A 26,190-nucleotide genomic window follows, 5' to 3' on the forward strand; every position below is an offset into this window, starting at 1 on the left:
AGTGGACATGGGAGGAAAACACAACTAAACTTTGAGTATCAGCACAAAAATGTCCAGTATAGAACCACAGAACCATGGAATCATGGAGCCATAGATGATTTGGGTTGGATTGGACCTTAAAGATCATCTATTTCCACCACCATGGTCAGAGGCACCTTCCACTAGACTAGATTGATCTCCATCCAACCTGGCCTTCAGCATTCACATGTTGCTGGTTTGCATTCTGCTTTTGCAGCACAGAGAGCACAGAAGCATCTCCTCCTTTGTGGCTCTGTGAGCCTGGCTTTGGTATCCTGGCCAAGGGTTCCTTGCCAGGGATGGGGAAGGGGAGAGTCTGCCTGTTTGGAGATCATTGTTAGGTCACCCTATTCAGGTCTAGTTAGTCCACCCAAGCCATAATTTTGGGGAAGTCTCTTTCTTTTTGCCTTGGGGTGAGTAAAGAGCTGGGAGCTGTGGTGTCTTAATTTGGGTCTCGGGGTTGGCCACATCACTTGTTTTAAAGCTATTTTTAACAAGCATCTATAGAAAAATGCAGTGCTGACAAGCAGGAATGTTTGTTTCTGTGAGTTAAAAGATGTGTGTGTGTGTGTGCCTCTGTTCTCATGTCTCCTTTACTTTGTCTGCTGAGTGTTGTCCAGGTGCTGTGCTCCTCACCTCCTCTCAGATGGGAAGGGTTGCTGCTGAGCACATCACAGCACAAGGCATTTTTACTCCACATACTGCCAAAAGTTTGGGGTCAAGATGAAGGGAGAAGTCAGTGCTGCTAAGGGGGGCCCCTTGCCCCAGACTACCCTGTCCTTCCCAGGAGGGCTGAGCTGAGCTTTGGCTGCCAGTCCTTACAGTTCCAGCAGCCACCAGCAATGGCAGGGGGGCTATTTCTGCCCCTCAGGCTGCCATCCTTGCTGTCACAGTGTGGCAGCTCCAGCTAGCAGGGCTCCACTCCTTGGGTATGAAGGTTCACCCCTTTTTAGATACCAGCTCACACACACACACAAAATAACACAGACTCCAACCCAGGAGCCACCCATTTGCTGGGACTGGATTTTCCCTTCCAGCTGTGTAGCTCACTTTGTCCCAAACCCACAGGAACATCCCCTGGAAATGACTGCCCCAACACTGCATTTCCAAGAGCTTTCTGATTTGAGTAGGGTAGACAGGGAACCGTTTTGCTTCCCCCCTCCTCTACTTCTGTTGTCAAGCTGAAAAGGAGAGCTCGTGCCTGTGACATTGATGGCTCGCTGAGGCCACATGGAGAACTTTCTCCAGCCTTGGAAAAACGAGGAGAAATCCTGGCCCAATGCCCTGTCTTCTGCCTGCTCATCCCTTTGGGCTACCACATCTGCTGCAACAAATGGTTTCTTTTGGCGGGGCTGGAAGGTTTCGCTCAGCTTCCCTTCCTCTGGTGATAGGCTGCTCCCCTGAGTGTGGAGTTGGAGGCAGCTTGCCAAGGATATTTTCCGTGGAGCTGAGCCCCTCTTCAGACACCAAGTGCAGGAATTGTGTTTTCAAGAGTCCATTACCCCCCAAGGGCTTCCACTGCATTGCTTGCGGACAGAGAGAGCGAAAAGCTTGGCGTGTGTCTGGCAGAGATCTTCTGTTGACTCTTTTGCCCTTCATCCAAGGATAAATAAATAAGAAACAAGCTTTTGGTTGAAATGACTGTTTTGGCAAGAAGTGTTTGTTTTAACAGAAGTGTTCCTGGTTTTGTTATAATCCCCCAATTATTGGGGCTTTAGTTACTTGGGGGGGGGGGGAGGGGGAACAACACAACCCAAACCCAACAACTCCGTTTTGTTTGCTGAGGGCAGGCTCAGAAATGGGAAGGGTTTTCTTCTCTCTCTGTTTTAATAAATGGATGTCAACTTTTGCAATCCTAACTGGCCCTCCTAAGGAAGGAGTCATTTCCAAAAAGGCTCTGTGAGGTGGCCAGCAAGGGTAAGGCTTGATGTGAAAAAGCTGCCCCTAAGAGCTATTCTTGTCTTCAGCAAAGAGGCCAAACCCAGGATCTCTTCTAGTCCCTCAGTAAGGATTGGCCTCAGCCCACAACCTTTTCACTCCTCACTAATGCTCTCCAAACCCTCTGTGACTAAGAAACCTCTGCAAAGTGATCATACCTTGAATAGTTGGTTCAGTTTTGGTCTCCTCATGCCAAGAGAGGCATTGAGGTGCTGGAGTGTACCCAAAGAGGGGTGAGGGGTCTAGAGCACAAGTGTCTTGAGGAGCAGCTGAGGGAAGTTGGGGTGCTTATCCTGGAGAAAAGGAGGTTGAAGGGAGACCATCTTGTTCTTTAGCATGGTCTCACCAGAGCAGATGGGCAGAATTGCCTCCCTTGAGCTCTAGCCACGCTGCTTTTGACTAATCTTCACTTAGGCAGGGATGGTGTGGGATAGTCAGTGACTAAACAGACACCGAAACACCTCTGCTTTTCACCAGAACTTCAGCCAGGTCCAAAGACAAAGTATGGGTTCCAGCAGAGCTCTGTGATAAATCTCCAAACTAAATAGTAAGAAGCTTCCAGGTGCTCTGGAATGAACACAGGAATATAGAAATCCTTCTTGGAACGGTTTGGGGTGTTTTTTGCATAGAACAAAGGTACAGAGATCACCAGTCTGGCTCCATCCTCTTGCCCTCTGCCCTTTAGCTCTTGCTGAACATTGATCAGATCCCCTCTCAGGCTGCTCCCCTCCAGGTTAAACATCCCCAGGTCTCTCAGCCTTTTCTCCTCACAGCATCATTGTATACTTTGCTGGGCTCTCTCCAGTAGTTCCTTGATTTCTTCAACTGGAAAGCCCCAAATTGGACACAATACTCCAGAACTGGCCTCACTGGAGGAGAGTTAGTTGAAGAAAAGGAGACCTTCCCTCAACCCACTGTTCACACATGTTTTAGTGCACCTCAGGAGGCTGTTGGCCTTCTTGGCCACAAGAGAACATTGCTGGATCATAGGGAACTTGTTGTCCACCAGGACTCTCAGGTCCTCTCTGCAGAGCTGCTTTCGAGCAGCTTACCCTCTCACCTGTACTGCTGCAGGAGGTTATTCCTCCCCAGGTGCAGGACTCTATACTTGCCTGTGTTGAACTTCATGAGGGCCCTCTCAGCCACCTCTCCAGCCTGTCCAGGTCTCACTGCACGGCAGCACACACCCTCTCAGGCACTCCCCACAGTTTTGCATCAGCAGCAAAGTTGCTGAAGGTACACTCCACCCATTGCAGCTCATTGATGAAGGTGTGGAACAAGTCTGAGCCCAGTCCTGACCCCTGGGGAGCACCACAAGCTAGAGACCCCCAACCAGACACCACACCACTGACCACAACCCTCTTGAGCTCTGTTGTTCAGCCAGTCCCTAACCCATCTCACTACCCATTCATTAAACCCACACCCCCTAAGCTTACCTGAGAAGCTGAATCTCCTTCATAAGCTGGACTTTGAGAAGGAGGGAAGGGTGGGTTTTGCTCCATTCTCTTCTCTTGGCCATCTCTGTGCCCTTGCCAGCCACAAACACCTAGGAAAGGAAGCGGAGTTTCTTCATCTACTTCATTCTGCGTGGACTCCAAAGCCCCCTTGGAGTGTCACAAGAAAAATGGGGTGGTGGTGACCAGCACATAAGACAGAACTTTGGAGATCTCTGGCAGAGAGGTCTCCATTGCTGGAGTGCCACATTTCTGAGTGGGCAGCAGGGCACTTGGATTTCAAAGAGATGCACATACCTGTGGTCTTCAGGGCAGTGTTCACTGCAGGAGCCACTCAGGCCAAAAAACTGATGGCTTTGGGATTTGTTTTACTGTTTCCTGAACAAAAAAAGTTCACTGAAAATCCTCTCTCCCTCTCATTCTCTGTCTTCCCCCACCACCACCCTCCACCTCTCTCTCTCTCTCTGTTGCTCTCTCCAATTTTGATTTCTTCCTTTACACATCCATTTCATGACAACCTTGTTTGTTGCTTTTGGCTACTGGGCCACTCTATATAGGGGATTACAATGGAGTCTCTGTTCCCACAATGGTTGTTAAGTTGCCTTAAACAAGTGCCAACTGCAGTGGAAATCTGTCCATATCTCTCTGTCTCTCTCTTGTTTTTCCTTCCTTTCTTCTCCCCCCCTCCCCTTCCCACTTCTTTCTTTCTTTCAATATATAAATATATTTTAAGCAAATAATTGTTCTTGAGATTGATTTGACAGTCAAGATTTCCTAGCGCTGAGCAAGGCTGGAGCTGTTGCTTGGAAGTTTTCCTCAGCCATACAGGAATGATTGATTGAAAGAAACCACTTCCAGACACCCACCATGGAGAAAATTCCCACTGGAAACCGTAGCAGAGCCTCCTGAAACCTGTCCCTGGAAGCTGGAAACCTCTCTTGCCATGAAACCGAGAGGGCTTCGTAACCTAGGGGGAATCTCATTTGCCTTAAAAATTTCCTGTTTGATTCCCCTAAATGCTTTCATCTACCCCATCCAGGAACCACTGGTGCTGACACCAGCACCAGATGGCTCTTGTGGCCTTCCCAGATCGTTTTGCACTGGATCTTTTTGTTTTTCAATTAAGTTGAACCAAATGTGGAAGTCTCCAGAAATCCCCTCCAACTGAGCTGTATTTTGAGCTTGTGTCTTCCCCCCCACCCCTACTCACTCCTGCCATCAGGGCTCAGCCTGGTGTCCTACAGCTTCACAAGAGCCATCAGTGATGGCTTTTTTCCCCCCTCTGTGGCTGCAGAGCTTGGGTGAAATGTGCCTGGAGTTTCTCCTTGACTTGTCCTGAGGTTGTGAAGGAGCTCACCTAAAGGGAAAAGGTCTGTGTGAAGGTGGCTTTTGCAGTGTAGATGGTCAAATGGCCCAGGTGGAAAGGTAGATGCAAGAGTGCTGCTCCTATTTTGTGTATGTTGGGTGATCCTACCCACAGAATCACAGAACCACAGAATCACAGAACCACAGAATTTCAGGGGCTGGAAGGGACCTCAAGAGATCATCTAGTCCAACCCCGCTGCCAGAGCAGGATCACCCACACCAGATTGCACAGGAACACATCCAGGCAAGTTCTGAATATCTCCAGAGACTCCACAACCTCCCTGTGTAAATTGTTCCAGATCCTACCCACCTGCCACAGCAGAACCTGCATTGTTTCTGAGGCATAAAGCCATAGACTTACATTAAATACTTTATCATAGCATAGAATCATAGAAAGATTTGGGTGGGAAGGAACCTTTTGGGGTCATCCAGTCCAACCCTCCTGCAGTCAGCAGGGACATCTGTAACTAGAGCAGGTTGCTCATAGCCCCAGACAACCTGACCTGGAATGGTTCCAGGGGTGGGGCATCTATCACCTCTCTCAGCAGCCTGGGGTTGTATCTCACTGCCCTATGAAATGTTTCTTCCTTCTCTCCAGTCCAAATCTCCTTCTTTTAGTCTCAAACCATCACCCCCTGTCATGTCACAACAGGGCTTGATAAAAAGTCTGTCCCCAGCATTCTTGTTGTCCCTTTACTGAAAAGCCACCAAAAGTCTCCTTGGATCCTTCTCTTCTCCATGCTGAACAACCCCAACTCTCTCAGCCTGGCCTCCCAGCCTCTGGAGATCATCCAGTCAGACTCCCTCTGCTAAAGCAGGGTCATCCAGAGCAGGATGTCCAGGATCACATCCTTGAGACCAAGACTGAGCACCTGCTGTGGGTGACCCTGCTTTGGCTGGGGGATTGGGTTGCATGACCTCCGGAGATCCCTTCCAAGCCCCACCACTCTCTGATCCATCTGAGCTGAAAAGTCAAATCACAGAGCAGAGCTGGGTTTGTTCTGACTCAAACCAAGACAGGTAGGATGCTGCAAGAGGAACAAAGGGAGAGCAGCCCAAGGGATGCAAGCCAGGTCAGAGGCACACCGGTAGGAAGGAGAGGAGCTGTGAGAGGTTGAGTCACCGTCCCTGGAGGTGTTCAAGAGGGGATTGGACGTGGCACTTGGAGCCATGGTTTAGTAGTCAGGGGGTGTTGGGTGACAGGTTGGACTTGATGACCTCTGAGGTCTTTTCCAACCTTATTGATTCTGTGATTCTATGAGAGCAGGGGCTGGTGGCTTGCAAGAGAAGAGGAGAGGTGCCCCAGCAGTGCCAGGCACGGTGCTTGTTTGCCTGACAAGTTCAACCCTGAGCTGAAAAAAAAATCATCAAAACAAAAAAGAAAGAAAGAAAGAAATGATGAAATGAAGAAAAGTAGCTCCAGTTGTGTGTGGAGAGGGCCCTGGCATTGTTTTACTGCCCAGACTGCATGACTGATTGGATTTCCCCACAATATTTCTCAATGCCTAAGTGTGAGAGGCCCCTGGGAACAATAACTCCCCTGCAACTCAGAAGCTGAGTGATGAAGCCGTGGGTTAATAGCAATTAGTCTCCACACTGGCGGCTCCCTCTGCCACCTCCAGTTCTTTTTAATTTGCTGCTGGCCCCACAGCAGTGTAAATAATCCTTTGTTTTAAATCCACTGTAAATCTGGTGGTGAAATAACCGCGGCCTGAGTTATGCCGCGAGGATCCTGGATGAATCCTCTCGGGCAGGCTGCAGGGACTGGGGGAGCTGCCTTCCCCTGCGGAGATTCATGGCTGGCCGTGGAGGGGAGGGGGCTGGAGGGGTGGGGGTGGGTTACAGGTGATTTTATGGACTTCTGTTTTCAGTCACCATGCAGGTTTTATTATCAGAGAGGTCAAGCGAGGAGCAGCCACAGACACTTAATCCAGGCACCAGCTGAAAAAGTGATTATTAAATGTATAATAAAAAGAAAATGAATGAGCTCACCAACCCAGGGCTCAAGGAGCACATTAAGTTTGGAGGAACTCTCACTGCATGATGAGCTGAAGCAGAGGGAATTAGAGGGGCTCAGACCCTTTCCAGTGGCGCCCAGTGAGAGGACAGGTGGCAAGAGGGCACAAACTGGAGGACAGGAAGCTTCACCTAAACATGAGGGCAAAATTCTTTGCTGTGAAGGTGCTGGAACCCTGGAGCAGGCTGCCCAGAGAGGTTGTGGAGTCTCCCCTGTGTGGAGAGATTCCAAACATGTCTGGATGCCCAGGGAGGTGGTGGTGGAGTCACCATCCCTGGAGGTGTTCAAGAAGGGATTGGATGTGGCACTTGGTGCCATGGTTTAGTCATGGGGTCTGTGGACAGGTTGGACTTGATGATCTTTGAGGTCTCTTCCAACCTTGGTGACTCTGTGATATTGCAGTCCTGGACAACCTGCTCTGGGCTGACCTCCTTTACTATGGGGGGGTGGTGCTGGATGTTCTCCAGAGGTCTCTGCCAGTCCTCACCATTCTGTGATTCTGTTCATCAGAGTGACAAATTCGAAGGGGAGTTGAGCCACCCTATTCATATTGCAGCAGCTGCCAAAGGATCCATCAGAGATCACAGACACAAACCCAACATCTTTCATCCCAGGACTTCATAGCCTGATGATCCCTGCCTTTGCTGGAGAGCACAGACAGACAGGTAGCAGCAAGTTGGCAATGCCAGGCCTTCTTCCCTAGATAAGCATCCATTTCTTTGCTTCTTTCCATTTTGTGTGTGTGTGATTGTTGGAGGACTTTGCTGGCAACAGCTCACCCACCAGAGGAATATGTTTTTCACAACAAGGATAATTAGCCATTGGAATAACCTCCTTAGGGAAGTGGTGGAGTTCTCAACATTGGGCACTGATAAAATGTGCTAAGCCATCTTATTTAGACCATGCTTTTGCCAAGACAGCTTGGACCTTCCAACCCGGTATTCTGTGATTCCATAATTCTGTGACCTGTGGCATGTGAGCCATGCTGTCCCTTAAGGAAGTGTATGAATTTCAGATGAGAACTGAGAAGCAGGAAAGCTAGGAGCTAGCTGCAGTACAGTGTCCAGCTCTGGAGTCCTCAGTGCAGGAGAGACAGGGTCCTGTTAGAGCAGACCCAGAGGAGGTCACAAAAATGGTCAGAGGGGTGAAACCCCTCTGCTGTGAGGACAGGCTGAGAGAGTTGGGATTGAGGATGATCAGACACTGGCCCAGGTTGCTCAAAGAGGTGGTAGATGCCCAGTCTATGGAAACATGGTCAGGCTGAACAGGGCTCTGAGCAGCCTGCTGTAGCTGCAGATGTCCCTGCTGACTGCAGCAGGGGTTGGACTTGGATGAGCTTTAAAAGTCCCTTCCCACCCAAACCATTCTGATGCTCTGATTCCAGCTCTCCACAGGCATGGTAAAGAGAGTCACATTTTGGAACAGGAAGGCTTAAAATTGACATGGATGTTAAACTCAGCATTAAAAAAGAGCCTGGGTTGGTTGTCTCTGATAACAGTGAGCTACCATGAGGCTGTGAATGCAATCTGACACCGATTATCAAAGCATCAGCCTGCCTCTCCCACCTCTGCCTTGACTTGGGCAGCCAGAATCTTGCAGGGGGGACCTGGATGTTACTTTTGAGTAACTCAATGGAAAAAAGAGGTTACACCTGTAAGTGCCAATTTCCCTTCCCTAGCCAAACACAAACAGTGTTTAGGGGCCAAAGAAACATTCACCAGCTTGAGGATGAGACAAACCCTCTTGGAATGAGTCATCCAGTGTTAGCCCCAGCAAAACAAAAGCTTTTTGCTTGGTATTTTGTCTCCTCTGCTCAGAGGTGTTTGGGTTTTGGTTGGTTGTTTGGCTGGTTGAGGCTTTTTTGTTGCAGCTGGGTGTGGGTTTTTTGTATACAAATCCCAAGAGACGAGACAAACATCTAAGAATCTGTTGGCTTTTCTCACTGTTCCTTTCACTGTAAACTACATCTGTGAAACAAGTGCTGTGATTAATGAGAGTGATAAAGAGCCTTCTCCCACCTTTCCTGAGGAAGAGGATGATGAATTGGAGCAAGACAGAGGCCCTCCTTGGGTTTGATTAATACTCCCATTTTCTCAGCTGGTGTCGAGCCCCACCTCAGGTGTTCAAACCACTTTTGTTGTGAGGACCACGCAATAAAAGCCCACCAAGCCCCTCAGCTGGGCAACCATTTCTGCTGTGTGAATTAGCTGGCTCTCAAGGGCTCACTCAGGAGCCTCCATAAGCCCTCGGAGGCGATTAAGTGAAACAGCTCTTGTAGTCCTGAGCTCTTGCTTCAGATCTTGCATCCATTTGCTATTAACTCCTGCTGGGTCACGCTTCAGGTGTGTGAGCAGCTGAGGGGTTGGGAAAAGAGCAGTATGGATCATTTTTGCTCTCTGCCTTGAATCTGGTCAGGAAATCCGAATCTACACACAGGCACTGCTCCACAGATCCGCTCTGTGTCCCCTGAGCATGGGACTTGTGAGGGATGGTCACTGCCTCCTTCCTCAGGGCTCTCATATTAAGGTCACAATCTTCAACCAGCTCTAATAAAAGTCCTTAAGGAAAGAGAGTTTTGTTGGGAGGGAAACCCCAGATGCTTGTGCTTGTTTGCTGAAGTGTTCCTTTTTGTGTGCTTTGGTTTGAAGACAGGTTTGTATTGCAGTCTGTTCACACAAACATGGAACCTGTTGGGTTGGAAGGGACTGTGAAGCTTGTCTAGTTCCAGATCCCTCTGCTGTGGGCAGGGACACCTTCCACAAGATCAGATTGCTCCAAGTGCCTTCCAGCCTGACCTTGAACACTTCCAGGCATGGGGCATGCACAGCTTCTCTGGGGAACCTGTTCCAGTGTCTCACCATCCTCACAGGGAAGAATTTCTTCCTAATATCTAACATAAAAACCTTTAGCCCTTGTCCTATCCCTACACTCCCTTATAAAGAGTCCCTCCCCATATTTCCTGCAGGCCCCCCTTAACTACTGAAAGTCCACAAGATCATCTACCCAGAGCCTTCTCTTCTTTTCTCTAACCCCAACTGAGCCTGTCCCCATAAAGGAGGTTCTCTAGCCCCTTGATCAACTTTGTGGCCTCTTAGGCTGTGATCCCCGGAGCTGGCCACAGTACTTCACATGGGGGTCTCATGAGAATGCCAACTAATATCTCTTCTAATCCTGAACTCCTTTACATTCCTGGTTAGATGATTACACCCTGTCTGAGTGAATTGTCCATTACAGCTCTCACCTCTGTGACCTGAGCTAGATTGTATGGTCCTGCTCTGGCAGGGGGGGGTTGGACTCAGTGATCTCTTTGAGTCCCTTCCAACCCCTGATGTCCTGTGATCCTGTGATCCAGGGTCAGGCAGCACGTGGGAAAAGGGAGTGATCCAGCCAGGTGGGCTCCGTGTCCCAGGGACTGCACTTCCAGAAGGAGAACATTGCAGTGAGGAGCAGAAACCACAACCTGGGCAGATCTGTCTGAAGGAAGGACAGGACAGAGAGGCTCCACCAGCCATGACAGGGTCTGCATTCCTGCTGCAGGGTATTCTGAGTTGTTTGGGGAAAAAAACCAAAGCCTTATTTATAACTTAGCCTGGGCTGCAGTTGTCTGGCTGATTTACTGCAAGCCCAGCTTGGAAATCTGGAAAAGATACTTCTGAAAATGGCTTTTTTTTTCCTTTTTTTTTTTTTCTTTTTCCTGAGCCCCTTGGTAGATTGAAAGCCCAGGTTCAGGGAGGGCCAACACTGAAGGCATCACAATGTTTTTGTTCTCAAACCAGAGGGCAGAAATTGCGCTCCCCGAGCCTAAATCCCTGCCCGACGCAGGCCAGAGGACGTCATCTGGTAATTGCTGTGGTTGAACCTTGTCCTTGGACAAGTGTCCACTTTGAGAGCCTGGGACTGGCTGAACACTTTTCCTTCTGGCCTGACATTTTCCTTGCCTCGTGGAGGGCCAAGAGTGGCTCACTCTGTGCTTGGGCATGCGACACATTGGAGGAAACTTGATTCCAGTGAGTGCTGCGGTTAGTTTGTTTAGAAGCAAGCTGCTCACCCTTCCCTGAGTCATAGTCTTGACAAATATTTGACCTCTGCAGTACTTTATCATCCGGATGTGACCTGTGACTAACTGATTTTATTCATTTTTATAACAGTTAACTGGAAGTTCTAAACAAATAAGGAATCGGTTTGGGCCCTATTGAGACCAAAAAAAAACCCCAAGCCCCACCACAATTCAAAACCTTTGGAAAAATCCTAAGTTGAAAGAGGTTTTTTTTGTTGCTGGGCTCCTGGGGACTTGGAGTTCTGGATTCAAATGAGGTTAGAAATTTTAAGTCAGGAGGGGAAGAAAGTTAAAAGTCCTAGAATCAAAGAATCATAGAATCAATAAGGTTGGAAAAGACCTCAGAGATCATCAAGACCAACCTGTCACCCAACACCTCATGACTAACTAAATCATGGCTTCAAGTGCCACATCCAAGCCCCTTTTGAACACCTCTAGGGATGGTGACTCCACCACCTCCCTGGGCAGCACATCCCAATGGCAAACAACTCTTTCTGTGAAGAACTTTCTCCTCACCTCCAGCCTAAACCTCCCCTGGCACAGCTTGAGACTGTGTCCTCTTGTTCTGGTGCTGGTTGTCTGGCAGAAGACACCAACCCCCACCTGGCTAGAACCTCCCTTCAGGTAGCTGTAGAGAGAAATCCAAGTGGAATTTCAAGTCAAAACCCAAGGAACATCTTGGTAGAAATTTTGAAGTGGAAAGTTCTGACTGGTTCAAATAATTTCTTCTTTAAATACATCTCTTTGGGACAAACTCTTTGGTGACCCTGAGACCAACTCCATGGAACCCTGACTGATACTGTGACACAATGATACTATGGTATCTATCTCACTTTTGGCAGAACAGTAAGAAGACCTCAGGTTGCTTCTGGCTACAGGCTCTGCCAAAATTGCTTGTGCCTGGGAGCTTCCACAGGGAAATGGTATTACAGAGAATGAATGTTGTAAGGGACCTCTGAGGGTCATCCAGCCCAAACCCCCCTGCTAAAGCAAGGTCACCCACAGCAGCTTGCCCAGGATTGCAATACCCAGGCAGGTTTGGAATGTCTCCAGAGAAGGAGACTCCACAACCTCCTTGGGCAGCCTGCTCCAGGGCTCCAGCAACCTCACTCCAAAGTATTTGCTCCTCCTATTCAGCTTGAACCTCCTGGGCTCCAGTTTGTGCCTGTCGCCCCTTGCCCTGCCGCTGGGCACCACTGGAAAGAGTCTGGCCCCATCCTCTTGCCCCTCACCCTTTAGCTATTGATCAGCATTGATCAGATCTCTGCCAATTCAAGATCTCTGTGTTATTTTTCAGTAAAAGGCAAATGGCACTTTCTGGTGGAGCACCAGGTTGACCTTTACTGGCCAGGTGACCCTGGGCAGTGCTGCTGACATTTCCAAAGCACAAGCCACCAAAAAGTCTGTGGTGAGAGCAGATGAAACAACACTGATTGCTTCTGAAGTTCTCCTGGCTTACCCGAGGCTCTCTCCTGTGACAGAAGTCTTTGCCACCTGCTTGAATCACAATTATTTTGTCTGACTTTTTGCCTCTAGATCTGCAGAAAATAGAGAAACTTTGAAAAGCAAAGGTTTGGGGAAGCAGGTGGAATTCTACCTACTTGTCATCTTATTTCTCTTTACTCTTTTATTCTCTTATTTTCTGCCCTTCTTTTGACATCACCTTCAAAGTTTGCAGTCCTTAGTTTTGCATGGTGGGGGGCCTGGAGCAACCCTGTGAGGAGGAAAGGCTGACAGCCCTGGGGCTGTTGAGCCTGGAGAAGAGCAGCCCCAGAGGGGATCTGCTCAGTGATGGTAGTGGTCAAGAGGATGGGAGATTCTTTCCAGTCTTTCCAGTAAGAGGACAGGGGGCAGTGGGCACAAGCTGCAACCCAAGAGCTTCCATCTGAACATGAGGAGAAACTTCTTTGCTGTGAGGGTGCTGGAGTGCTGGAGTAGGCTGCCCAGAGAGGTTGTGGAGTCTCCTTCCCTGGAGAGATTCCAAACCCACCTGCACATTGTGATGGCAACGTGCTGTGAGTGACCCTGCTTTAGCAGCAGTGTTGGACCGGATATCTCCAGAGGTCCCTTCCAACCCCTGCTAGGCTGGGATTCCTCTGCTTTCCTCCCTGCACAGCAGAAATGTCATTGCCAGCAGCCTGGCTGTCACTCAGGCAGCCTGAAAGATGACAGCAGAGCTGCCCTTTGCGGCAAGGAGGGGAAAGCGCTGAAGCAGCAGGGTCTGCCCTCACCCTTGGAGTTCAGCTCGGCTTGCCTGAAAACAAAACATGCGAGGAGCAGGCAGAAAGAGGAGAGAGGAAGGGGAGAGGGGAAGGGGAAAAAAAAAGGAAAGGCAGCAGCTTCTGTCTCTGGTGCTGACTCTGCCCACACTCTCCCTGTGCAAAGGAAGCAGACACAGCAGAGCTCCCTGCGAGCTCCTTCGGAGGGGGGTGTGCAGACGCGGTGGGTTTTGTTTGTGTTGCTTTCCGCTGCCCTTTCTAACCGCGGGCTCACTGCCATGCTGCGGAGAGTGCTGGCACAGCCCAGGGAGCTGGGCACAGCGGGAGTCAAAGGGGGAGAGAGCAAAGAAAAGATAGCATGGAGAAAGCTCCAGTGGGGGTGAGTGCAAGGAGCCACGTCTCACGGCTGGGACAGCTTTCAGGACTGGGTGGAAGAGTTTATTGGTGGCTCCTCATCTAGGATCACGCCGACGAGGGTCTAGTTACACAGAATGTTAGGAGCTGGAAGGGAGCTCCAGAAGTCATCAAGTCCAACCTCCCTGCCAAAGCAGGATCACCAAGGGCAGGCCACAGGGGAACACATCCAGGCAGGTTTTGAAAGCCTCTAGAGAAGGAGACTCCACAACCTCTTTGTGCAGCCTGCTCCAGTGCTCAGTCACCCTCACCATAAAGAAGTTTCTCCCCATGCTGAGGTGGCGCCTCCTTTGTTCCAGCTTGTACCTGTTGTTTCTTGTCCTGCCACTGGGCACCACTGAAAATGGAGTAGAAAGACTATGTCCCAAGTTCTGCCAGGGTGAGCAATTCAGAGCACAAGCCTTTGAGCTGCAGCAGCCAGGGACTGACACTTCTCTTGCTTTGAGCTTCACAGTCACCCTGAGCCTCTGTGCACCACTCTGAGGACATCGAGAACTCTTCCCCAGGCATCGAACTGCATTTGAGACTTCACCTAGGAAGAGGTGAAACACACTGGGCTGCTCAGCTGCAGTCTGTGTAGGCAGAGGGGAACTGGTACAAAACCATAGGTCTGTCAACACCTAACTATTCCCAGGGCTGGGACTTCCTGAGCTGCCTTGGAAATAGAAGGAGGTGCATGTTGAAGCATGAAGCTCAGCCCTAGAGCCATAGCTGTGCCAAACCAGAGCCAGACACTACCACAGACACACAGCAGATACCTGGTCAAGCCCTGCTCTGTTTCTGCTGTCCTGTTCTTCTGACTAGACCTGAGATACTGAACCTGTGCACCTGGCTCATGGGTGTGAAGAGCTGCCAAGAGGAAGCAACATGAGCACAGTGCAAAGCATGACACGTCTGGAGCCCTGCCTGCTGCCAAGCTGCTGAGTTTAAAGCTTGCAGCAGAAAGCTGACACCCCTCAAACAGCATCCAGCTTTGGACTCAGTAGATCTGCGCTAGACAGGCTGAAGTCAGGATGATCCAAGTTGACTTGGATCAGCAATGGTGTGGCCAGCAGGAGCAGGGCAGGGATCATCCTCCTGTACTCAGCACTGGTGATGCCACACCTTGACTCCTGGGTTCAGTTTTGGGTCACTCACTCCAAGAAGAGCACTGAGGTGCTGGAGCATGTCTAAAGAAGAGCAAAGAAGTTGGTGAAGGGAGAACAAGTCTTGTGAGGAGCAGCTGAGGGAAATGTGGGTTTTTTTCAGCCTGGGGAAAAGGAGGCTGGTGGGAGACCTTGCTCCTCCTGCTAAACTCCCTGAAGGGAGATTGTACCAAGGTGGGGCCAAGGAGGAACAAGGAAAAGAGGGAATGGCCTCAAATTGTACCAGGGGAGGTTTAGGTTGGACCCAAGGAACAATTTCTTCCCACCAGTGTTGGCAAGCTCTGGAGCAGGCTGCCCAGGGCAGTGGTGGAGTCCCCATCCCTGCAGGAGTGGTCCTGAGGGAGTTGGCTTAGTGCTGACCTGGCAGTGCTGGGTTAAGGGTTGATCTTTTCCAACCAAAACGATTCTATGAGTCCATGATTCTAAATCCTGCAGAGGGTCAGTGGACCTGACATTGACTCCCAGACCTGTCCCCCACACATGAACCAAACTGGAACACAGGTTTCACCTCAACATGAGGAGAAACTTCTTTACAGTGAGATGACAGAGCCCTGGAGCAGGCTGCCCAGAGAGCTTGTGGAGTCTCCTTCCCTGGAGACTGTCAAACCCTACCTGGGTGCATTACTGTGTGGACTACCCTAGGTGATCCTGCTTTTGGCAGGGGGTTGGACTTGATGATCTCTGGAGGTCCCTTCCAACCTCTAACATTCAGTGATCCCTTTCACCTCCTGCAGGGCAGGATGCCAGCTGTGGTTTCCAAGCTTCGCAGGCTTCTTCCTGCATGTTAGACCAAAAGTTGTCCTTCAGCCCCCATGACTGCAATGAAACTTGGTCTGGCAAGCCAGGCAACCCCAAGCCTTGCAAGCAGCATCTGGTGATGGAAGCTGTGCTGTGCTCTCAGAGGTCTTGCAATTCCCCTGGCAAACCGTCATTCATCTCCCGGCGCAATCAAGCGGCGATTGTGCCTTTAGAGCTGATCACTGAAAGCAGATTTATTCAGGATTAAGGAGAGGAGTGTGGGAGTGATAAAAACACTTGTGCTAACCTTTGGGCTGGGCTGGTGTTGACAATCGTCTGAGACTCTGAAACGGCAGCACAGCAAACCCCTTATCTGGTGTATCCGATTGGAGGTTTAACAGGACACTTATCTGCTGTTTAAATAGCAGCTGATGAGTAGGAATATATTCATTGGAAATGAACCATGTAACAGATGGTTATCTGGGGCCCTGCTTGCTTAGATAAATACCTGTGGTGCCACAGCCAATTTGAAACAAGAACTGGGGTTGCTGAGCCTGGAGAAGAGGAGGCTCAGGGGAGACCTCATTGCTCTCTACAACTACCTGAGGGGAGGTTGCAGCCAGGTGGGGCTTGGTCTCTTCTCCAAGGCAAAACAGCACCAGAACAAGAGGACACAGTCTCAAGCTGTGGCAGAGTTTACCTCCAGAAATTGCTCTGGAGCAAGCAGGAGGAGAGTTAGAGAATCCCAGAACAGCAGGGTTGGAAGAGACCTCTGACAATCACCTAATACAACTCCCCTGCTAAAGCAGGGTCACACACTGCAGGTTGCCCAGGATCCCAAGCAGGCAGCTTTGGGGAGGTTCAGGCTGGATGTTAGGTAGAAATTCTTCCCACCAAGAGAGATTGGCCATGGGAATGTGCTGCCCAGGGAGGTGGTGGAGTCACCATTCCTGGAAGTGTTTAAAAAGAGCCTGGATGGGGCAGTTGGTGCCATGGATTAGTTGATTAGATGGTGTTGGGTGATAGGTTGGACTCCATGACCTCAAAGGTCTTTTCCAGCCTGGTTAATTCTGTGTTCTGTAACTTGCTGTGCCATTTCTCTGCTGTGTTCTTTTGGGTAATGCTGCAGAGCCTATTTGTTTGCTCCCCCATTCCTGACATACCAGAGGTGTTTTCCATCCCTAAGCTATGTAGGCTTAGCCAGCATGCAATCATCATAACAACAACAATAAATAATAATAATAATAACAATGCCTTTTATTTTTATGGCACCCACCAGCCACAGCTCTCCAGCTGTTCCATAAACAAGAGTGCTCGATACCCAGGGAGCACTAAAACATCCACCAGCAAAAAAAAAAAGAATAAAAAGCCAAGCAGAGTTCAAAATAAAATGCAGCCAGTGTCATTAAAGCAAAATAACCATGAATGCTGGGGAGGAGGAGTTCTCCAAGCCTCCTCTGAAAGCAGACTGTGGCAAGAGGCAGTGGGAGAGGGGAGAAATTCAGGCTGCACACTGGGAAGGTGTGGGACTGCTCCCAGAACCACAGCACTGACAGGGTTGGAAGGGACCTCAAGGATCATCCACTTCCAATCCCCCTGCCACTTTCTACTAGAGCAGGTTGGCTCAGAGCCACATCCAGCCTGGCCTTAAAAACCTCCAGGGATGAAGCTTCCACCACCTCCCTGGGCAACCTGTGCCAGTCTCTCACCACCCTTGTGGGGAAGAACTTCTTCCTGATGTCTAACTTCTTCTTGATATCTAACTTCTTCCTGATATCTAACTTCTTCCTAACATCTAACTAACTCTCCCCTCCTCTAGCTTGGATCCACTCCCCCCAGTCCTATCACTCTCTGACACCCTAAAAAGTCCCTCCCCAGCTTTCTCGTAGCCCCCTTCAGATACTGGAAGGCCACAAGAAGGTCTCCTTGGAGCCTTCTCTTCTGCAAACTGAACAAGCCCAACTCTCTGTCTGTCTTCATAGGAGAGGGGCTCCAGCCCTTTGATCATCCTCATGGCCTTTCTCAGGGCACATTCCAGAGAAGCTGAGAGTCCTCCACACATCCATCCATCCATCCATCCATCCATCCATCTGCCCATCCCACTTCCCCTTCTTTCTCATCTCTTTAGTCACTTCTTTAACCCCTCCCAAAACCCAATGTATCTAAAAGACACCACACATTTGCCTCTTCCTTCACCAGCCCCAGGGACTCAATTCAGTTGCTTAATTGTGGGCATAAAGCATCATCAGATGTGTCCTGAGGTATCTGAAGTTCTCCTCAGGAGCCTGAAATTTATTAAGAGTTGACATGTGGAAGTCTCAGACCCTTCTAGAGTGGCATTCAGAGGCCAGGTGAGATGTCCCTCTAGACACACATTTAGGGAACTGGACTGAGTTGCAGGTGTCCACTGCTCATCCTTCCATAAAGGGAGCTCAGTGCCTTGCTGACAGCAGCCTCATGAGGTGAGATGGTTACATGTGAAGCTGAAATCTGCCTGGGGATCTCTGCAGGGGGTGAACTCTGGCTTGCATTTCTAAAGCAGCCTGTGAGGTTCCTGTCTGCTCAGAGCAGTGCAGTCACCACCAGCATGGTGCTTAGAAGCTCAAGGAGGCTTAGCTTGGAGACAGCCTGGGCAGAAGCTTGTTCCAGACTTGTCCACAGGCACAGAAGACAAAGGGGAAAGAAAGGAAGAAAAGAGAGATGTTCCAGGAAGAACTGCAGCAGTTGCAGTCTTGCCCTTTGAAAAGTGCAGGTAATTAGTAGCTTACTGAGTATTGAATCCTAGGTTAATTGGCTTGGATTAGGTCACAGTTCCCTGTCCTCCTCACATGTGTCACCTCCTTCTTGCTGTGCCAGAGGCTGGTGGGAGGAGAGAGAGAGAGCAATCAGCATCATGAATGTGCACCATGAGTAGAAGGGCCTTAAAGTGACTGGGAGGGGAACTTAACTGGGGGCAGAAGGACCCTGCTGACTGAGCCAGCCAGGAGATTGTTGGTTTGGAGAGGCCAAGAGAAAGGCAAGAGAGATAAGGGTTGGGAATGGTCTTTGACTAGTGTGTGATACAAGAGCTTACAAATATCTGAAGTGTGTGAAATGCAGAGCAGGAAGAACAGCCCTGATAGCAGATACTGCTGCTTGTGAATGTCCTCACCTTTCATGGATCCTTCCCATGTAGGAAGGACATAGGAAGACAGATCCTGGTAGCCAGGCAGCTAAGAATAGCTGATGCCTGATAGCTCCCATTGGACCTGCGTTAGAAACCCACCTTCATTGCATTCATGTAGTGGCTTTGGCTTTACACCACTCCTGTCAAGGCACTTGACAACTGGAAAATAGCTGAAGGACAGAGCTCAGAGGGTTATGATCAGTGGCATGGAGTCTAGCTGGAAGCCAGCAGCTAGCAGAGTTCCCCAGGGCTCAGGACTAGATCCAGTCTTGCTCATCATCTTCATCAACAAGCTGGGTGAAGGGACAGAGAATGCCCTCAGCCAGTTTGCTGATCCAGAACTGGGAGGGGTGGCTGACATCCCCTCAGGCTGCTCTGCCATTCAGTGAGACCTGGACAGGCTGCAGAGTTGGGTGAGAGGCACCTCATGAGGTTCAGCAAGGACAAGAAGGCCAGTGGTATCTTGAAGTGCAAGTGCACGAGGAAGAGCACAACTAGCAGGTTGAGGGAGGTTCTCCTCGCCTTCTACTCTGCCCTAGGGAGGTCAAATCTGGAGTATTTGGTCCAGTTCTGGGCTTCCCAATTCAAGAAAGCCAGGGAACTACTGAAGAAAGTCCAGCAGAGGCTCCAAAGCTGCTGAGGGGATCAGAAATTCCAGGAAAGAACTTTCTAAGATGTTCCTCCCAACCCATTTCTCTGTGATTCTGTGAGAATCAAGGATGCACCAAGGTTATATTTGACCAAGGAACTGGGAATAAAGCTGTAGCAAACTGGCATTTTAACCACATTTACCTGGGGAATAAATAGATAAACCCAAGGGAGTTAAGAGAATGTCTGCCCCAAAAGACCTCACAGCTAGAATAGAACAGAATAGAATAAACCAGGTTGGAAGAGACCTTCAAGATCATTGAGTCCAACCCACCATCCAACACCATCTAATCAACTAACCCATGGCACCAAGCACCCCATCAAGTCTCCTCCTGAACACCTCCAGTGATGATGACTCCACCACCTCCCTGGGCAGCACATTCCAATGGCCAATCTCTCTTCCTGGGAAGAATTTCTTCCTAACATCCAGCCTGAACCTCCCCTGGCACAGCTTGAGACTGTGTCCTCTTGTTCTGGTGCTGGTTGCCTGGGAGAAGAGACCAGCCCCCACCTATCTACAACTTCCTTTCAGGTAGTTGTAGAGAGCAATGAGGTCTCCCCTGAGCCTCCTCTTCTCCAGGCTAATCAACCCCAGCTCCCTCAGCCTCTCCTCACAGGGCTTGTGTTCCAAACCCCAGTTGTCAGTACCCTGGCACCAGGTGCTGAAGGACATGGTTTAGGGCTGTCCTGGCTCTGCTGGGTTAATGGTTGGACCTGATGACCTCAATAGCCTCTTCCAACCAAAACCATCCTGTGATTCCATGTGGCCCCACTCCTTCTTAACTGCAAGTCTCCAAAGAATCCTCTAAACTCTATATTTAGTTAAGATAAAGTTGCCTAGGACCTGGATGAGAGATGTTATTTTGGATCTGAACATATTGTAAGGAAGTACTTAAAATATTTTACAGCCTTCCCCTCCCTCCCCTCCTCCCCTCCCCCCTTAAAAACAAATCAGTATTTTAGCTGGGGGGGGGGGGGGGATAAATAAAAATGGGGTCAATCTAAAATAGAATCAGAGCAAAACTGTGGTGATCTGAAATGCACTGGGATCTCTCAGGCAAAAAAAAAACTCCAACACCCCAAACCTCTGACAAGACTCAGATGATTTCACTGAACATTTTGGTGATTTGCTTTCACCTTTCACCCCTCTTCCAAAATAGGCTCACCTAAAAGATCTGCCTGAGTCCCAAGGGATTAGGCTGTAGGACTGAATCCAGACCTGCAGCCTGAATTTAGCTCATTAGTGGCCAGGGCCAGAGGCTGCAACTCCAAAACTCTTGGCTGAGGGAAGGTCACTGCATTAAAATTGGACTGATAGCAAAAAGGAAGGAAAAGTGCAGGCTGCTTGGCAGAGGAATTGTCCTGCCAATGCTGTCTCCAAGGAAGACCCCTTGCAGAAGGGAGGTTCACTGATTATTTGCAGAGGTTAAGCAAACTCTGAAGTGAGGTGGCAGTTGGTCTCTTTGTCATGTCACAAGCGATAGGGCAAGTAGAAACAGCCTCAGGTTGCACCAGGGGAGGCTTAGGTTGGGCATGAGGAGCAATTTCTTCCCCAGTGAGGTTGTCAAGCCCTGGAGTAGGCTGCACAGGGAAGTGCTGATTGGACTTGATGAACTTAAAGATCTCTTCCCACCAAAAGGATTCTAGGAGCAGTGGAAGATCCTTGGAGATCTTCTCCATCAGCAGGGTCACCAAGAGCAGTCTGCCCAGGATCACATCCAGGTGGGCTTAGAATCTCCCTAGAGAAGACTCCACAACCTGTCTGGGCAGCCTGCTCCAGTGCCCCATCTGTCTTCTGGACTCCTGCACTTTAGATCTTGACCAGCGTTGAGAAGATCCCCTCTCAGCTTGCTCTTCTCCAGTCTAAACAGCCACATCCCTCTCAGCTTTTCCTCACCAGAGATATTTCAGCCCACTCCTTATCTTTGTAGCCTCTGTTGGACTCTTTCTCCCTTGAACTGGGAAGCCCTGAACTGGACTCAGCACTCCAGACACGGCCTGTGTAGGAAGGATCAGTCCCTCCAGCAGCTGGGTTGAATCCTTGAACACCATGATACAACCTGCCCTGGAGAATTACCATATGAAAGGTTAGCCAGCTGGGACCAGCCACTGTGAAATTACTTTACCTTCTCCAGGGATCACTCCTAGAGCATCTTCTTGGGTTTGGCTGAACTCCCAGCGGGTCAAGGTCTGTGCCACACACTCACCAAGACGTACCAGACAGATCCTAGTGGCAGGAGGCAAAGCAATTCATGCTCACCTGAAGAGGTAACATCAGTCTGGGAAGATCTCCTCTGTTAGCCCTTCAAATAGAGGTATGAGGAGGATAAAAGGGGAAGGGATGATGGTGGGGGAGGAAAGGGGCGCTCTGGGCTGATGGATGGAGCTCAGTTACCCTGAACTGGAGTGAGCTGTGGTGATTTATTCAAGCTGGCAAGGTAGGCAGGGAGTTTTGGCCTGGGGCAATGAGTAAGCTTCAATTTCTGAAGGGTGGAGCTCGGAATTCTTTTATATATTATGCAAAATTTAAAATAGGAAAGAAACTGATTCATTCCCTCCAGCCCTGAGGAAGACATTCTTCAGGTTAACATTAGGTGTGGCTGCTGAGAACCTGGTGTAAAAGAGGTCAGGAGGCACATGAAGGACATGCACATGCATCTTCCCAGGCAGGAGGGCTCTTTAGGAGACCTGAGAACTACAGGGAGGCCCTAGGCAAGACCTCTCTGCCAACATGGCAAAGTCAAGGGATGCTGCTGCCTTGAAGATGGAGAAAGGAGCACTGCCTTGCACAGGAGTGGTGCACAAGGGGAAGTGCAGGCAGCAGGCAGATGCCAGGTCAGCCTGGAGTGAAGATGATGGAGAAAGGAGCACTGCCTTGCACAGGAGTGGTGCACAAGGGGAAGTGCAGGCAGCAGGCAGATGCCAGGTCAGCCTGGAGTGAAGATGATGGAGAAAGGAGCACTAGCTTGCACAGGAGTGGTGCACAAGGGGAAGTGCAGGCAGCAGGCAGATGCCAGGTCAGCCTGGAGTGAAGATGGTGGAGAAAGGAGCACTGCCTTGCACAGGAGTGGTGCACAAGGGGAAGTGCAGGCAGCAGGCAGATGCCAGGTCAGCCTCCAAGCAGACTCTTTTCGCAAGCGTCATCTGCTCCCCTGAGCCAAGAACTGCCACTGACCTCTTGCTGTGTTTGTCCTGCCTGCCCCACTTGAAGCAGGAGGAGATGTCTGAAAGGGGAAAGTGGAAAGTGTGATTGTAAGCAGCCCCAGTTCACACCCTGCTTTGAAGGGAAAACACATTGTCTGTCTGCCAGCCAAGTTTCCTCCCTTCCTGGGACTGGCTGCGTTGGCAACACAAACAACAGCAACCAGGCAGCGACCAAGAGTTCCAACAATGACCGTGGCTCTGTGGTGAATGGAAGGACTTTATGGCTCTTCATGAAGAGACACTTCCCCCACACACCCTGAATTTTCAGCTTCATCTCCCTATTTTTGCCCCAAAAGGGGCATTCTTTAAAGAATGCCAGCATGGGTGCAGCAGGTACCCTGCTGAGTCAGCTTCCCTTGCTCCAAAACCCTTCTTCCAACTTCCCAAGGGAGCAGATTCACCTGGTAGATGGCCCAGCAAAAGGATTCTTTATCTCCCATCTGAAACCTTACCCAGGAAGGTGGCAGGAGTGCTGGTCTCTCAGTAGTACACCCACAGACTGAAAAGATGACCTTTCTTGCCCACAGGTCTGGTCCCCAGGAGAAGAGAACTTTGTTCTTGGCTCTGTCTTTGAATAAGTCATTTTGCCTCTCTTTCCATTTCTTTAAAGGTCAGGACAGTCTCTCTAAGTACCACTGTGGTGACTAACAGCACAGAGCCCTGATCTCAGCCTCTTGCTGCTGTGGCAGCACAAATAAGCTTGGGCTCCAAAGTCCTCCCACCGTGGGCTCTAGCACCGTCACACTCATTGCCCTTCTGTCAATGGAGGAATCACAGAAGAGAGCAATTGAGTCATCACATTTATGAGTCCCTAAAGTGGTTATCAGTTTCTAAGTGGAGCTTATACTCACCAGAGGCATCATGGCAGCAAAAGGCAGAGAGAAAAGCTCATCATGCGCTCAAGAAGTGCCTGGCTGTGTGGTAACATGAATCACCCTCATGCAAAGAGAGAGTTTTAGGCATGTAGTAATACAAACCAAATACTAAAGCTTCCAGAAGTGGAACCAAACTACAGCTTAAGCTGGGTGTGGAGTCCTGTGCATGGTGACAATGGATTATTACTTCAGGGGAGGCAGGGAAGGAAAAAGAATGCTGAGACTATGCTTGACTGCCAGTGGTTCCACAAGGAGGTGCCTGCTATCCTTTCTGGCAGTGCTTGCCCACTTACAAAACATAGGGCTGGTTCTAGCTAATGAACCATTCCCCTTGTGAGTCTGCTCTAGGCAAGAGAGAGCACCTCCCTGGTGGGGATTTCACAGGACCACAGCATGGTGGGGGATGGAAGGGACTCATCTAGTCCAATCCTCCTGCTAAAGCAGGGGCACCCACAGCATCTTGCCCAGGATCACAGTGTCCATGTGTGTTTGGAATCTCTCCGGAGAAGGAGACTCCACAGCCTCTCTGGGCAGCCTGCTCCAGGGCTCTGGCACCCTTAAAGTCAAGAAGTTTTTCCATATGTTCAGATGGAAGCTCCTGGGTTCCAGTTTATGCCTGTTGCCCCTTCTCCTGTTACTGGGCACAAATGAAAAGAGTCTGGCCCCATCCTCTTGACCCCAACCCCTTAGCTATTGATCAGCACTGAAAAAATCCCTCTGAAAAATGTGATTTTCTATCTGAAAGGGCAGATATGGAGCCTGTCTCTGTTACTGTGGTGGGTTGAAAACCACCACAGCTACCATCACTAACTTTTATGCCATGGTAGAAGTCAGTAAGGGGACACTTTGAAAGTCCTTTGTTGCAGAAGATGTGTGGCAGGTTGCAGCAGAGCTGACCCAATAAACCATTACCCCAGCTGTGAAAGATTGCCAAGCAGAAAGCGCTGCAGGGCTTAGGCTGGAAGACCTCAGGAAAGGTGTCCAAAATCATCATGGGGGTGAAATCTGGAGCTGTGTAGGTGACTGGAGGCATCTCTTCTGTCCTGAACTGATCAAACTGTGCTAAACATCATCATCCACTATAGGCATCCACATGCATTGCCCTGTTAGTTTTGCAAGAGCTTGCCCTGCCTGGGCTGTGTGAAGGTTTCCTAACAGAACCTCAGTCTGCAGGGGGAAACCCAGAGTCCACAGAGACTCTGCGCTCCTGTGCAGGGAGCTGCTACAGACAGTGGGCTGTGTGCCTCAGAGTGCTGTCCTGTCCCAACATCTCCTGTTTGAAACAACCCATTTGTCCCTCAGTTGGTGGCATCTGAAGTATGCCTGGCTCCTGGTCCTCTCTCTGCCTTCCCAGGGACAGTGAAGGCTACAAAGGGACGGAGGGCGTGATCTCAACGCTTCCCGTCACGCTCAGGCTGATAGCACAGAGATTGGAGGTGGAAAGAACACCTATGAGGTCATCTCTGACATCCCCAGAGAGCAATTTGAGCTTGTTCCTTTGCATTTTATTATCTGGTGCTCTGTCCAGCTCAGCAGCAACATGACTAAACCCACAATCTTCCCAGAGCTTCCTTAGGGGAGATTTCTTACTGTCAGGAAACATTTCCTGATATTCAACCTAAATTTTCCTTTCCTCAAATTCATTCTATTTACACCTATTCTCAGGCAGACCTCACCCAGGGCAACCTCTCCTCCTCCACGGAGTTCAGGCTCTTTTTGAACTCTATTGTTCTGAGCAGAGTTTTGCTGCACCCCCAGTTCCCTCTGGGTAGCCCCAGCTCAGCGATGAGCCTCAGGCTCATTAGTGCACCTCTCAGCCAGGAGAGACGTGGACCTGTTGGTGTGGGGCCAGAAGAGGTCATAAAGAGGATCCAAGGGTTGGAACCCCTCTGTTTTGAGGGCCAGGCTGAGAGAATTGGGGTTGTTCAGCCTGGAGAAGAGGAGGCTCAGGTGAGACTTTCAAATGCACAAAGGTGCTGCTCAGACAGCTGGGACAGACTTTTTTAACAGGGTCTGTTGTGACAAGACAAGAGGTGGTGGTTTGAAACTAAACAGAGGGAGACTCATGAGAGAGGAGGAATAAATCCCCACTCTCCCCACAGAGGGCAGTGAGACCTTGGCTCAGGTTGCCCAGGAGATGGTAGGTGCCCCATCCATGGCACCATTTCAGGTCAGGTTGAACAGGGCTTTGAGCAACCTGCTCCAGTTGCAAGTGTACCTACTGACAGCAGGGGATTGCACAAGATGATCTTTAAAGCTCCTTTCAACTCAAACTCTTCTATACTTCTTACCACATATGGAAGTAGTGAGGCAACATCTCCTTTCCATATGCAGAAGCCAAAGCTTCCCTGGGCCAGAGGAATTCCCAGATAGAATCTTCCAAAATGCTTCAGTTGAAGGGAGCAGCCTTAAGAGGCTGGAAGGACTCACAGCTTCTTGGGTAGAAAACCTCTTTCTTTGCTTCTTGGTTGCCCATCATGCAGTGCTGTGGGCACTTTGTCTGCACCCAGGGGAAGGAAGAATTGTCTTCTTCTGACCCCAGAGGCAGAAATGATAATCATTCCCTGCTGGAGCAGAGGCTGAGCAGCCCACAGCTACAGCGATTTCATCAAGGAAAGCCTCTGAGGCATGCAGGCAGTCCTTCATCAGCTCCTCACAAGTTGCTTCTAGGGAAATATAGAAGAGCAGTGATGGCTTTTAACCTGGCTGGGCAGTGGTTAGGGTGCAGAAGTTGATGCTTCTCTGCGCAGCTTTGCTTCCAGCAATGAACCATCCTTCCTTCACCACCCCCAGTGCAGAGCCAGCACGCTGCGAAGGACTCCGGCTGGCACAGGCTGAGTGCTGCCTGGGCAAACAATGCCCAGCCAGGCTCTCCTGATTAGCTCTGATTGCTCAGGGGCTGCTCTTGCAATGCCACATTAGGAAGAGCTGC

This window comes from Dryobates pubescens, chromosome 23 (assembly GCF_014839835.1).
Source record: "Dryobates pubescens isolate bDryPub1 chromosome 23, bDryPub1.pri, whole genome shotgun sequence".
Classification (NCBI taxonomy): domain Eukaryota; kingdom Metazoa; phylum Chordata; class Aves; order Piciformes; family Picidae; genus Dryobates; species Dryobates pubescens.